This window comes from Chiloscyllium punctatum, chromosome 34 (assembly GCF_047496795.1).
Source record: "Chiloscyllium punctatum isolate Juve2018m chromosome 34, sChiPun1.3, whole genome shotgun sequence".
NCBI classification, from domain to species: domain Eukaryota; kingdom Metazoa; phylum Chordata; class Chondrichthyes; order Orectolobiformes; family Hemiscylliidae; genus Chiloscyllium; species Chiloscyllium punctatum.
The window spans coordinates 76,651,310-76,665,171 of NC_092772.1; positions in this window are offsets into that span (position 1 = coordinate 76,651,310).

Below are 13,862 nucleotides of genomic sequence, written 5' to 3' on the forward strand. Positions count from 1 at the left end.
AGAGACACTGCCCAGTTGGTAAGGGGGTTAGGCAGACAGAGCACGGTCGGTAAGAGGGTTACAGAGACAATGCCCGGTGGGTAAGGGGGTTACAGTGACACTGCCGGTGGGTAAGGGGGTTACAGAGAGAGTGCCCAGTGGGTAAAGGGGTTACAGAGACACTGCCCGGTGGGTAAGCGGGGCTACAGATACACTGCTCAGTGTGTAAGGGGGTGACAGAGACACTGCCCAGTGGGTAAGGGGGTTACAGAGACAGAGCCCAGAGGGTAAGGGGGTTACAGAGACAGGGCCCAGTTGGGTAAGGGGGTTACAGAGACCGTGCCCAGTGTGTAAGGGGGTTACAGAGACCGTGCCCAGTGGGTAAGGGGGTTACAGAGACACTGCCCGGTGGGTAAGGGGGTTACAGAAACACTGCCCGGTGGGTAATGGGGTTACAGAGACACCGCCCGGTCGGTAAGGGGGTTACAGAGACAGTGCCCAGTGGGTAAGGGGGTTACAGAGACACTGCCCGGTGGGTAAGGGGGTTACAGAGACACTGCCCAGTGGGTAAGAGGTTACAGAGACAGAGACCAGTGGGTAAGGGGGTTACAGAGACAGTGCCCAGTGGGTAAGGGGTTACAGAGACACTTCCAGGTGGGTAAGGAGGTTACAGAGACACTGCCCGGTGTGTAAGGGGGTTACAGAGACAGAGCCCAGTGGGTAAGAGGGTTACAGAGACAGAGCCCAGTGGGCAAGGGGGTTACAGTGACACTGCCCAGTGGGTAAGGGGGTTACAGTGACAGAGCCCAGTGGGTAAGGGGGTGACAGAGACACTGCCCAGTGGGTAAGGGGTTTACAGAGACAGAGCCCAGTGTGTACGGGGGTTACACAGACCCTGCCCGGTTGGTAAGGGGTTACAGAGACACTGCCCGGTGGGTAAGGGGGTGACAGAGACAGTGCCCAGTGGGTAAGGGGGTTACAGAGACACTGCCCGGTGGGTAAGGGAGTGAGAGAGACAGAGCCCAGTGGGTAAGGGGGTTACAGAGACAGTGCCCAGTGGGTAAGGGGGTTACAGAGACACTGCTCAGTGGGTAAGAGGTTACAGAGACAGAGCCCAGTGAGTAAGGGGGTTACAGAGACAGTGCCCAGTGGGTAAGGCGTTTACTGTGACAGTGCCTTGTGGGTAAGGTGGTTACAGAGTCACTGCCCAGTGGGTAAGGGGGTTACAGAGACATTGCCCAGTGGGTAGGAGGTTACAGAGAGAGTGCCCAGTGGATAAGGGGGTTTCAGAGACAGTGCCCAGTGGGTAATGGGGTTACAGAGACAGTGCCAAGTGGGTAAGGGGTTTGCTGAGACAGTGCCTGGAGGGTAAGGGGGTTACAGAGTCACTGCCCAGTGGGTAAGGGGGTTACAGAGACAGTTCCCAGTGGGTAAGGGGGTTACAGAGACAGTGGCCAGTGGGTAAGGAGGTTACAGAGTCACTGTCCAGTGGGTAAGGAGGTTACAGAGACACTGTCCAGTGGGTAAGGGGGTTACAGAGACACTGCCCGGTGGGTAAGGGGGTTACAGAGACACTGTCTGGTGGGTAAGGGTGTTACAGAGACACTGTCCAGTGGGTAAGGGGGTTACAGAGACACTGTCTGGTGGGTAAGGGTGTTACAGAGACACTGTCCAGTGGGTAAGGGGGTTACAGAGACACTGCCCAGAGAGTAAGGGGGTTACAGAGACAGAGCCCAGTGGGTAAGGGGGTTACAGAGACAGTGCCCAGTGGGTAAGGGGGTTACAGAGACACTGCCCAGTGGGTAAGAGGTTACAGAGACAGAGCCCAGTGGGTAAGAGGGTTACAGAGACAGTGCCCAGTGTGTAAGGCGTTTACTGAGACAGTGCCTTGTGGGTAAGGGTGTTACAGAGTCACTGCCCGGTGGGTAAGGGGGTTACAGAGACATGGCCCAGAGTGTAGGAGGTTACAGAGAGAGTGCCCAGTGGATAAGGGGGTTTCAGAGACAGTGCCAAGTGGGTAATGGGGTTACAGAGACAGTGCCAAGTGGGTAAGTGGTTTACTGAGACAGTGCCTGGAGGGTAAGGGGGTTACAGAGTCACTGCCCAGTGGGTAAGGGGGTTACAGAGACAGTTCCCAGTGGGTAAGGGGGTTACAGAGACAGTGCCCAGTGGGAAAGGGGGATACAGAGACACTGCCCGGTGGGTAAGGGGGTTACAGAGACAGTGCCCAGTGGGTAAGCAGGTTACAGAGACACTGTCCAGTGGGTAAGCAGGTTACAGAGACATTGTCCAGTGGGTAAGGGGGTTACAGAGACACTGCCCGGTGGGTAAGGGGGTTACAGAGACACTGTCCGGTGGGTAAGGGGGTTACAGAGACACTGTCCAGTGGGTAAGGGGGTTACAGAGACACTGCCCGGTGGGTAAGGGGGTTACAGAGACATTGCCCGGTGGGTAAGGGGGTTACAGAGTCACTGCCCAGTGGGTAAGGGGGTTACAGAGACATTGCCCAGTGGGTAGGAGGTTACAGTGAGAGTGCCCAGTGGATAAGGGGGTTTCAGAGACAGTGCCCAGTGGATAAGGGGGTTTCAAAGACAGTGCCAAGTGGGTAAGGGGTTTACTGAGACAGTGCCTGGAGGGAAAGGGGGTTACAGAGTCACTGCCCAGTGGGTAAGGGGGTTACAGAGACAGTTCCCAGTGGGTAAGGGGGTTACAGAGACAGTGCCCAGTGGGTAAGGGAGTTACAGAGACACTGCCCAGTGGGTAAGCAGGTTACAGAAACACTGTCCAGTGGGTAAGGGGGTTACAGAGACACTGCCCGGTGGGTAAGGGGGTTACAGAGACACTGTCCGGTGGGTAAGGGGGTTACAGGGACACTGTCCAGTGGGTAAGGGGGTTACAGAGACACTGCCCGGTGGGTAAGGGGGTTACAGAGACATTGCCCGGTGGGTAAGGGGGTTACAGAGACAGTGCCCTGTGGGTAAGGGGGTTACAGAGACAGTGCCCGGTGGGTAAGGGGGTTACAGAGACAGTGCCCAGTGGGTAAGAGGTTACAGAGACAGAGACCAGTGGGTAAGGGGGTTACAGAGACAGTGCCCAGTGGCTAAGGGGTTTACAGAGACAGAGCCCAGTGGGTAAGGGGGTTACAGAGACACTGCCCGGTGGGTAAGGGGGTTACAGAGACACTGCCCAGTGGGTAAGGGGGTTGCAGAGACACTGCCCGGTGGGTAAGGGCGTTACAGAGACACTGCCCGGTGGGCAAGGGGGTTACAGAGACAGTGCCCAGTGGGTAAGGGGGTTACAGAGAGAGTGCCCAGTGGGTAAGGGGGTTACAGAGACACTGCCCGGTGGGTAAGGGGGTTACAGAGACACTGCCCGGTGGGTAAGGGGGTTACAGAGAGAGTGCCCGGTTTGTAAGGGTGTTACAGAGACTGAGCCCAGAGGGTAAGGGGGTTACAGAGACACTGGTCAGACGGTAAGGGGGTTATAGAGACAGGGCCCAGTGGGTAAGGGGGTTACAGAGACCGTGCCCAGTGGGGAAGAGGGTTACAGAGACACTGCCCAGTGGGTAAGGGGGTTACAGAGACACTGCCCGATGGGTAATGGGGTTACAGAGACACTCCCTAGTGGGTAAGGGGGTTACAGAGACACTGCCCAGTGGGTAAGGGGTTTACAGAGACACTGCCCAGTGGGCAAGGGGGTTACAGAGAGAGTGCCCAGTGGGTAAGGGGGTTACAGAGACACTGCCCGGTGGGTAAGGGGGTTACAGAGACACTGCCCGGTGGGTAAGGGGGTTACAGAGAGAGTGCCCGGTTTGTAAGGGTGTTACAGAGACAGAGCCCAGAGGGTAAGGGGGTTACAGAGACACTGCCCGGACGGTAAGGGGGGTACAGAGACAGTGCCCAGTGGGGAAGGGGGTTACAGAGACACTGCCCAGTGGGTAAGGGGTTTACAGAGAAACTGCCCAGTGAGTAAGGGGGTTACAGATACAGAACCCAGTCGGTAAGGGGGTTACAGAGACACTGCCCGTTGGTAAGAGGGTTACAGAGACAATGCCCGGTGGGTAAGGAGTTTACAGAGAGAGTGCCCAGTGGGTAAAGGGGTTACAGAGACACTGCTCGGTGGGTAAGGGGGTGACAGAGACAGTGCCCAGTGGATAAGGGGGTTACAGAGAGAGTGCCCAGTGGGTAAGGGGGTAACAGAGACATGTCCGGTGGGTAAGGTGGTTACAGAGATAGTGCCCCGTGGGTAAGGGGGTTACAGAGAGAGTGCCCAGTGGGTAAGGGGGTTACAGAGACACTGCCCAGTGGGTAAGGGAGTTACAGAGACACTGCCCGGTGGGTAAGGGGGTTACAGAGACAGTGCCCAGTGGGTAAGGAGGTTACAGAGACACTGCCAGTAGATAAGGGGGTTACGCAGACAGAGCCCGGTGGGTAAGGAGGTTACAGAAACAGAGCCCAGTGGGTAAGGGGGTTACAGAGAGAGTGCCCAGTGGGTAAGGGGGTTACAGAGAGAGTGCCCAGTGGGTAAGGGGGTTACTGAGACAGTGCCTTGTGGGTAAGGGTGTTACAGAGTCACTGCCCGGTGGGTAAGGGGGTTACAGAGACATGGCCCAGAGTGTAGGAGGTTACAGAGAGAGTGCCCAGTGGATAAGGGGGTTTCAGAGACAGTGCCAAGTGGGTAATGGGGTTACAGAGACAGTGCCAAGTGGGTAAGTGGTTTACTGAGACAGTGCCTGGAGGGTAAGGGGGTTACAGAGTCACTGCCCAGTGGGTAAGGGGGTTACAGAGACAGTTCCCAGTGGGTAAGGGGGTTACAGAGACAGTGCCCAGTGGGAAAGGGGGATACAGAGACACTGCCCGGTGGGTAAGGGGGTTACAGAGACAGTGCCCAGTGGGTAAGCAGGTTACAGAGACACTGTCCAGTGGGTAAGCAGGTTACAGAGACATTGTCCAGTGGGTAAGGGGGTTACAGAGACACTGCCCGGTGGGTAAGGGGGTTACAGAGACACTGTCCGGTGGGTAAGGGGGTTACAGAGACACTGTCCAGTGGGTAAGGGGGTTACAGAGACACTGCCCGGTGGGTAAGGGGGTTACAGAGACATTGCCCGGTGGGTAAGGGGGTTACAGAGTCACTGCCCAGTGGGTAAGGGGGTTACAGAGACATTGCCCAGTGGGTAGGAGGTTACAGTGAGAGTGCCCAGTGGATAAGGGGGTTTCAGAGACAGTGCCCAGTGGATAAGGGGGTTTCAAAGACAGTGCCAAGTGGGTAAGGGGTTTACTGAGACAGTGCCTGGAGGGAAAGGGGGTTACAGAGTCACTGCCCAGTGGGTAAGGGGGTTACAGAGACAGTTCCCAGTGGGTAAGGGGGTTACAGAGACAGTGCCCAGTGGGTAAGGGAGTTACAGAGACACTGCCCAGTGGGTAAGCAGGTTACAGAAACACTGTCCAGTGGGTAAGGGGGTTACAGAGACACTGCCCGGTGGGTAAGGGGGTTACAGAGACACTGTCCGGTGGGTAAGGGGGTTACAGGGACACTGTCCAGTGGGTAAGGGGGTTACAGAGACACTGCCCGGTGGGTAAGGGGGTTACAGAGACATTGCCCGGTGGGTAAGGGGGTTACAGAGACAGTGCCCTGTGGGTAAGGGGGTTACAGAGACAGTGCCCGGTGGGTAAGGGGGTTACAGAGACAGTGCCCAGTGGGTAAGAGGTTACAGAGACAGAGACCAGTGGGTAAGGGGGTTACAGAGACAGTGCCCAGTGGCTAAGGGGTTTACAGAGACAGAGCCCAGTGGGTAAGGGGGTTACAGAGACACTGCCCGGTGGGTAAGGGGGTTACAGAGACACTGCCCAGTGGGTAAGGGGGTTGCAGAGACACTGCCCGGTGGGTAAGGGCGTTACAGAGACACTGCCCGGTGGGCAAGGGGGTTACAGAGACAGTGCCCAGTGGGTAAGGGGGTTACAGAGAGAGTGCCCAGTGGGTAAGGGGGTTACAGAGACACTGCCCGGTGGGTAAGGGGGTTACAGAGACACTGCCCGGTGGGTAAGGGGGTTACAGAGAGAGTGCCCGGTTTGTAAGGGTGTTACAGAGACTGAGCCCAGAGGGTAAGGGGGTTACAGAGACACTGGTCAGACGGTAAGGGGGTTATAGAGACAGGGCCCAGTGGGTAAGGGGGTTACAGAGACCGTGCCCAGTGGGGAAGAGGGTTACAGAGACACTGCCCAGTGGGTAAGGGGGTTACAGAGACACTGCCCGATGGGTAATGGGGTTACAGAGACACTCCCTAGTGGGTAAGGGGGTTACAGAGACACTGCCCAGTGGGTAAGGGGTTTACAGAGACACTGCCCAGTGGGCAAGGGGGTTACAGAGAGAGTGCCCAGTGGGTAAGGGGGTTACAGAGACACTGCCCGGTGGGTAAGGGGGTTACAGAGACACTGCCCGGTGGGTAAGGGGGTTACAGAGAGAGTGCCCGGTTTGTAAGGGTGTTACAGAGACAGAGCCCAGAGGGTAAGGGGGTTACAGAGACACTGCCCGGACGGTAAGGGGGGTACAGAGACAGTGCCCAGTGGGGAAGGGGGTTACAGAGACACTGCCCAGTGGGTAAGGGGTTTACAGAGAAACTGCCCAGTGAGTAAGGGGGTTACAGATACAGAACCCAGTCGGTAAGGGGGTTACAGAGACACTGCCCGTTGGTAAGAGGGTTACAGAGACAATGCCCGGTGGGTAAGGAGTTTACAGAGAGAGTGCCCAGTGGGTAAAGGGGTTACAGAGACACTGCTCGGTGGGTAAGGGGGTGACAGAGACAGTGCCCAGTGGATAAGGGGGTTACAGAGAGAGTGCCCAGTGGGTAAGGGGGTAACAGAGACATGTCCGGTGGGTAAGGTGGTTACAGAGATAGTGCCCCGTGGGTAAGGGGGTTACAGAGAGAGTGCCCAGTGGGTAAGGGGGTTACAGAGACACTGCCCAGTGGGTAAGGGAGTTACAGAGACACTGCCCGGTGGGTAAGGGGGTTACAGAGACAGTGCCCAGTGGGTAAGGAGGTTACAGAGACACTGCCAGTAGATAAGGGGGTTACGCAGACAGAGCCCGGTGGGTAAGGAGGTTACAGAAACAGAGCCCAGTGGTTAAGGGGGTTACAGAGAGAGTGCCCAGTGGGTAAGGGGGTTACAGAGAGAGTGCCCAGTGGGTAAGGGGGTTACAGAGACAGTGCCCAGTGGGTAAGGGGGTTATAGAGACAGGGCCCAGGTGGGTAAGGGGGTTACAGAGACAGTGCCCTGTGGGGAAGGGGGTTACAGAGACACTGCCCAGTGGGTAAGGGCGTTACAGAGAGAGTGCCCGGTTTGTAAGGGTGTTACAGAGACAGAGCCCAGAGCGTAAGGGGGTTACAGAGACACTGGCCGGTGGGTAAGGGGGTGATAGAGACACTGCCCAGTGGGTAAGGGGGTTACAGAGACACTGCCCGGTGGGTAAGGGGGTTACAGCGACAATGCCCAGTGGGTAAGGAGGTTACAGAGACAGAAGCCGGTGGGTAAGAGGGTTACAGAGACAATGCCTAGTGGGTAAGGGGGTTACAGAGACACTGCCCAGTGGGTAAGGGGGTTACAGAGACACTGCCCAGTGGGTAAGGGGGTTACAGAGAGAGTGCCCAGTGGGTAAGGTGGTTACAGAGACAGTGCCCAGTGGGTAAGGGGGTTTCAGAGACACTGCCCGGTCGGTAAGTGGGTTACAGAGACACTGCCCGGTGGGTAAGGGGGTTACAGAGACACTGCCCGGTGTGTAAGGAGGTTACAGAGACAGTGCCCAGTGGTAAAGGGGGTTACAGAGACAGTGCCCAGTGGATAAGGGGGTTACAGAGACAGAGCCCCGTGGGTAAGGGGGTGAGAGAGACAGATCCCCGTGGGTAAGGGAGTGAGAGAGACAGTGCCCAGTGGTAAAGGGGGTTACAGAGACAGTGCCCAGTGGATAAGGGGGTTACAGAGACAGAGCCCCGTGGGTAAGGGAGTGAGAGAGACAGTGCCCAGTGGGTAAGGGGGTTACAGAGACACTGCCCGGTGGGTAAGGGGGTTACAGAGACACTGCCCGGTGTGTAAGGAGGTTACAGAGACAGTGCCCAGTGGTAAAGGGGGTTACAGAGACAGTGCCCAGTGGGTAAGGGGGTTTCAGAGACACTGCCCGGTCGGTAAGTGGGTTACAGAGACACTGCCCGGTGGGTAAGGGGGTGACAGAGACAGTGCCCCATGGGTAAGGGGATTACAGAGACAGAGCCCAGTGGGTAAGGGGGTTACAGAGACAGTGCCCAGTGGGTAAGAGGGTTACAGAGACAGAGCCCCGTGGGTAAGGGGGTTACAGAGACACTGCCCGGTGGGTAAAGGGGTTACAGAGACACTGCCCAGTGGGTAAGGGGGTTACAGAGACACTGCCCAGTGAGTAAGGGGGTTACAGAAACAGAGCCCAGTGGGTAAAGGGGTTACAGAGACTCTGCCCAGTGAGTAAAGGGGTTACATAGACAATGCCCAGTGAGTAAGGGGGTTACAGAGACACTGCCCAGTGAGTAAGGGGGTGACAGAAACAGAGCCCAGTGGGTAAGGGGGTTACAGAGACACTGCCCGGTGGGTAAGGGAGTTACAGAGACAGAGCCCAGAGGGTAAGGGGGTTACAGAGACAATGCCCAGTGGGTAAGGGGGTTACAGAGACACTGCCCGGTGGGTAAGGGGGTTACAGAGAGAGTGCCCGGTTTGCAAGGGTGTTACAGAGACAGAGCCCAGAGCGTAAGGGGGTTACAGAGACACTGGCCGGTGGGTAAGGGGGTTATAGAGACAGGGCCCAGTGGGTAATGGGGTTACAGAGACAGTGCCCAGTGGGGAAGGGGGTTACAGAGACACTGCCCAGTGGGTAAGGGGGTTACAGAGACAATGCCCAGTGGGTAAGGGGGTTACAGAGACACTGCCCGCTGGGTAAGGGGGTTACAGAGAGAGTGCCCGGTTTGTCAGGGTGTTACAGAGACAGAGCCCAGAGCGTAAGGGGGTTACAGAGACACTGGCCGGTGGGTAAGGGGGTTATAGAGACAGCGCCCAGTGGGTAATGGGGTAACAGAGACAGTGCCCAGTGGGGAAGGGGGTTACAGAGACACTGCCCAGTGGGTAAGGGGGTTACAGAGACACTGCCCGGTGGGTAAGGGGTTTACAGAGACACTGCCCAGTGGGTAAGGGGTTTACAGAGACACTGCCCAGAGGGTTAGGGGGTTACAGAGACAGAGCCCCGTGGGTAAGGGGGTGAGAGAGACAGATCCCCGTGGGTAAGGGAGTGAGAGAGACAGTGCCCAGTGGGTAAGGGGGTTACAGAGAGAGTGCCCGGTTTGTAAGGGTGTTACAGAGACAGAGCCCAGAGCGTAAGGGGGTTACAGAGACACTGGCCGGTGGGTAAGGGGGTGATAGAGACACTGCCCAGTGGGTAAGGGGGTTACAGAGACACTGCCCGGTGGGTAAGGGGGTTACAGCGACAATGCCCAGTGGGTAAGGAGGTAACAGAGACAGAAGCCGGTGGGTAAGAGGGTTACAGAGACAATGCCTAGTGGGTAAGGGGGTTACAGAGACACTGCCCAGTGGGTAAGGGGGTTACAGAGAGAGTGCCCAGTCGGTAAGGGGGTTACAGAGACAGTGCCCAGTGGGTAAGGGGGTTTCAGAGACACTGCCCGGTCGGTAAGTGGGTTACAGAGACACTGCCCGGTGGGTAAGGGGGTTACAGAGACAGTGCCCAGTGGGTAAGGAGGTTACAGAGACAGAAGCCGGTGGGTAAGAGGGTTACAGAGACAATGCCTAGTGGGTAAGGGGGTTACAGAGACACTGCCCAGTGGGTAAGGGGGTTACAGAGACAGTGCCCAGTGGGTAAGGGGGTTTCAGAGACACTGCCCGGTCGGTAAGTGGGTTACAGAGACACTGCCCGGTGTGTAAGGAGGTTACAGAGACAGTGCCCAGTGGTAAAGGGGGTTACAGAGACAGTGCCCAGTGGGTAAGGGGGTTTCAGAGACACTGCCCGGTCGGTAAGTGGGTTACAGAGACACTGCCCGGTGGGTAAGGGGGTTACAGAGACACTGCCCGGTGGGTAAGGGGGTGACAGAGACAGTGCCCCGTGGGTAAGGGGATTACAGAGACAGAGCCCAGTGGGTAAGGGGGTTACAGAGACAGTGCCCGGTGGGTAAGAGGTTACAGAGACAGAGCCCAGTGGGAAAGGGGGTTACAGAGACACTGCCCGGTGGGTAAAGGGGTTACAGAGACACTGCCCAGTGGGTAAGGGGGTTACAGAGACACTGCCCAGTGAGTAAGGGGGTTACAGAAACAGAGCCCAGTGGGTAAAGGGGTTACAGAGACTCTGCCCAGTGAGTAAAGGGGTTACATAGACAATGCCCAGTGGGTAAGGGGGTTACAGAAACAGAGCCCAGTGAGTAAGGGGGTGACAGAAACAGAGCCCAGTGGGTAAGGGGGTTACAGAGACACTGCCCAGTGGGTAAGAGGTTACAGAGACAGTGCCCATGGGTAAGGGGGTTACAGAGACACTGCCCAGTGTGTAAGGGGTTAACAGAGGCAGAGCTCGGTGGGTAAGGGGGGTTACAGAAACATTGCCCGGTGGGTAAGGGGGTTACAGAGACACTGCCCGGTGGGTAAGGGGGTTACAGAAACAGAGCCCAGTCGGTAAGGGGGTTACAGAGACACTGCCCGTTGGTAAGAGGGTTACAGAGACAGTGCCCAGTGGGTAAGGGCGTTACAGAGACACTGCCCGCTGGGTAATGGGGTTACAGAGAGAGTGCCTAGTGGGTAAAGGGGTTACAGAGACACTGCCCGGTGGGTAAGGGGGTGACAGAGACAGTGCCCAGTGGATAAGGGGGTTACGGAGAGAGTGCCCAGTGGGTAAGGGGGTAACAGAGACACTGCCCGGTGGGTAAGGGAGTTACAGAGACACTGCCCGGTGGGTAAGGGGGTTACAGAGATAGACCCAGAGGGTAAGGGGGTTACAGAGACACTGCCCAGTGGGTAAGGGGGTTACAGAGACACTGCCCAGTGGGTAAGGGGGTTACAGACACCGAGCCCAGAGGGTAAGGGGGTTACAGAGACAGTGCCCAGTGGGTAAGGGGGTTACAGAGACACTGCCCGGTCGGTAAGTGGGTTACAGAGACACTGCCCAGTGGGTAAGGGGCATACAGAGACACTGCCAAGTGGATAAGAGGTTACAGAGACAGACCCGGTGGGTAAGAGGGTTACAGAGACCATGCCCAGTGGGTAAGGGGGTTAGAGAGACACTGCCCGGTGGGTAAGAGGGTTACAGAGACCATGCCCAGTGGGTAAGGGGTTTACAGAGACAGTGCCCGGTGGGTAAGAGGGTTACAGAGACCATGCCCAGTGGGTAAGGGGTTTACAGAGACACTGCCCGGTGGGTAAGGGAGTTACAGAGACAGTGCCCAGAGGGTAAGGGGGTTACAGAGACAATGCCCAGTGGGTAAGGAGGTCACAGAGACACTGCCCAGTGGGTAAGGGGGTTACAGAGACACTTCCCGGTCGGTAAGCGGGAAACAGAGACACTGCCCGGTGGATAAGGGGGTTACAAAGACACTGCCCGGTGGGTAAGGGTGTTACAGAGACACTGCCCGGTGGGTAAGGGGGTTACAGAGACACTGCCCGGTGGGTAAGTGGGTTACAGAGACACTGTCCAGTGGGTAAGGGGGTGACAGAGACAATGCCCAGTGGGTAAGTGGGTTACAGAGACAGTGCCCATTGGGTAAGGGGGTTACAGAGAGAGTGCCCAGTGGGTAAGGGGGTTACAGAGACACTGCCCGGTGGGTAAGGGGGTTACAGAGACACTGCCCGGTGGGTAAGGGGGTTACAGAGAGAGTGCCCGGTTTGTAAGGGTGTTACAGAGACAGAGCCCAGAGCGTAAGGGGGTTACAGAGACACTGGCCGGTGGGTAAGGGGGTTATAGAGACAGTGCCCACTGTGTAATGGGGTTACAGAGACAGTGCCCAGTGGGGAAGGGGGTTACAGAGACACTGCCCAGTGGGTAAGGGGGTTACAGAGACACTGCCCGGTGGGTAAGGGGTTTACAGAGACAGAGCCTGGTGGGTAAGGGGGTTACAGAAACACTGACCAGGAGTTTAGGGGGTTACAGAGACAGTGCCCGGTGGGTAAGGGGGTTACAGAGACCATGCCCAGTGGGTAAGGGGTTTACAGAGACACTGCCCAGAGGGTTAGGGGGTTACAGAGACAGAGCCCCGTGGGTAAGGGGGTGAGAGAGATAGAGCCCCGTGGGTAAGGGGGTGAGAGAGACAGTGCCCCGTGTGTAAGGGGGTTACAGAGACACTGCCCGGTGTGTAAGGGGGTTACAGAGACAGAGCCCAGCGGGTAAGGGGGTTACAAAGACAGAGCCCCGTGGGTAAGGGGGTGAGAGAGACAGTGCCCGGTGGGTAAGGGGGTTACAGTGAAAGTGCCCAGTAGGTAAGGGGGTTACAGAGAGAGAGCCCAGTGGGTAAGGGGGTGATAGAGACACTGCCCGGTGTGTAAGGGGGTTACAGAGACACTGCCCGGTGGGTAAGGGGGTTACAGCGACAATGCCCAGTGGGTAAGGGGGTTACAGAGACAGAAGCCGGTGGGTAAGAGGGTTACAGAGACAATGCCCAGTGGGTAAGGGGGTTACAGAGACACTGCCCAGTGGGTAAGGGGGTTACAGAGAGAGTATCCAGTGGGTAAGGGGGTTACAGAGACAGTGCCCAGTGGGTAAGGGGGTTTCAGAGACACTGCCCGGTCGGTAAGTGGGTTACAGAGACACTGCCCGGTTGGTAAGGGGGTTACAGAGACACTGCCCGGTGTGTAAGGAGGTTACAGAGACAGTGCCCAGTGGTAAAGGGGGTTACAGAGACAGTGCCCAGTGGGTAAGGGGGTTTCAGAGACACTGCCCGGTCGGTAAGTGGGTTACAGAGACACTGCCCGGTGGGTAAGGGGATTACAGAGACACTGCCCGGTGGGTAAGGGGGTGACAGAGACAGTGCCCCGTGGGTAAGGGGATTACAGAGACAGAGCCCAGTGGGTAAGGGGGTTACAGAGACAGTGCCCGGTGGGTAAGAGGTTACAGAGACAGAGCCCAGTGGGAAAGGGGGTTACAGAGACACTGCCCGGTGGGTAAGGGGTTTACACAGACAGAGCCCGGTGGGTAAGGGGGTTACAGAGACACTGCCCAGTGAGTAAGGGGGTTACAGAAACAGAGCCCAGTGGGTAAAGGGGTTACAGAGACACTGCCCAATGGGTAAGAGGTTACAGAGACAGTGCCCATGGGCAAGGGGGTTACAGAGACACTGCCCAGTGGGTAAGGGGTTAACAGAGACAGAGCCCGGTGTGTAAGGGGGTTACAGAAACACTGCCCAGTGAGTAAAGGGGTTACAGGAACAGAGCCCAGTGGGTAAGGGGGTTACAGAGACACTGCCCAGTGGGTAAGGGGTTAACAGAGACAGAGCCCGGTGTGTAAGGGGGTTACAGAAACACTGCCCGGTGGGTAAGGGGGTTACAGAGACACTGCCCAGTGAGTAAGGGGGTTACAGAAACAGAGCCCAGTCGATAAGGGGGCTACAGAGACACTGCCCGTTGGTAAGAGGGTTACAGAGACAGTGCCCAGTGGGTAAGGGCGTTACAGAGACACTGCCCGCTGGGTAAGGGGGTTACAGAGAGAGTGCCTAGTGGGTAAAGGGGTTACAGAGACACTGCCCGGTGGGTAAGGGGGTGACAGAGACACTGCCCAGTGGGTTAGGGGGTTACAGAGACCGAGCCCAGAGGGTAAGGGGGTTACAGAGACAGTGCCCAGTGGGTAAGGGCGTTACAGAGACACTGCCCGCTGGGTAAGGGGGTTAC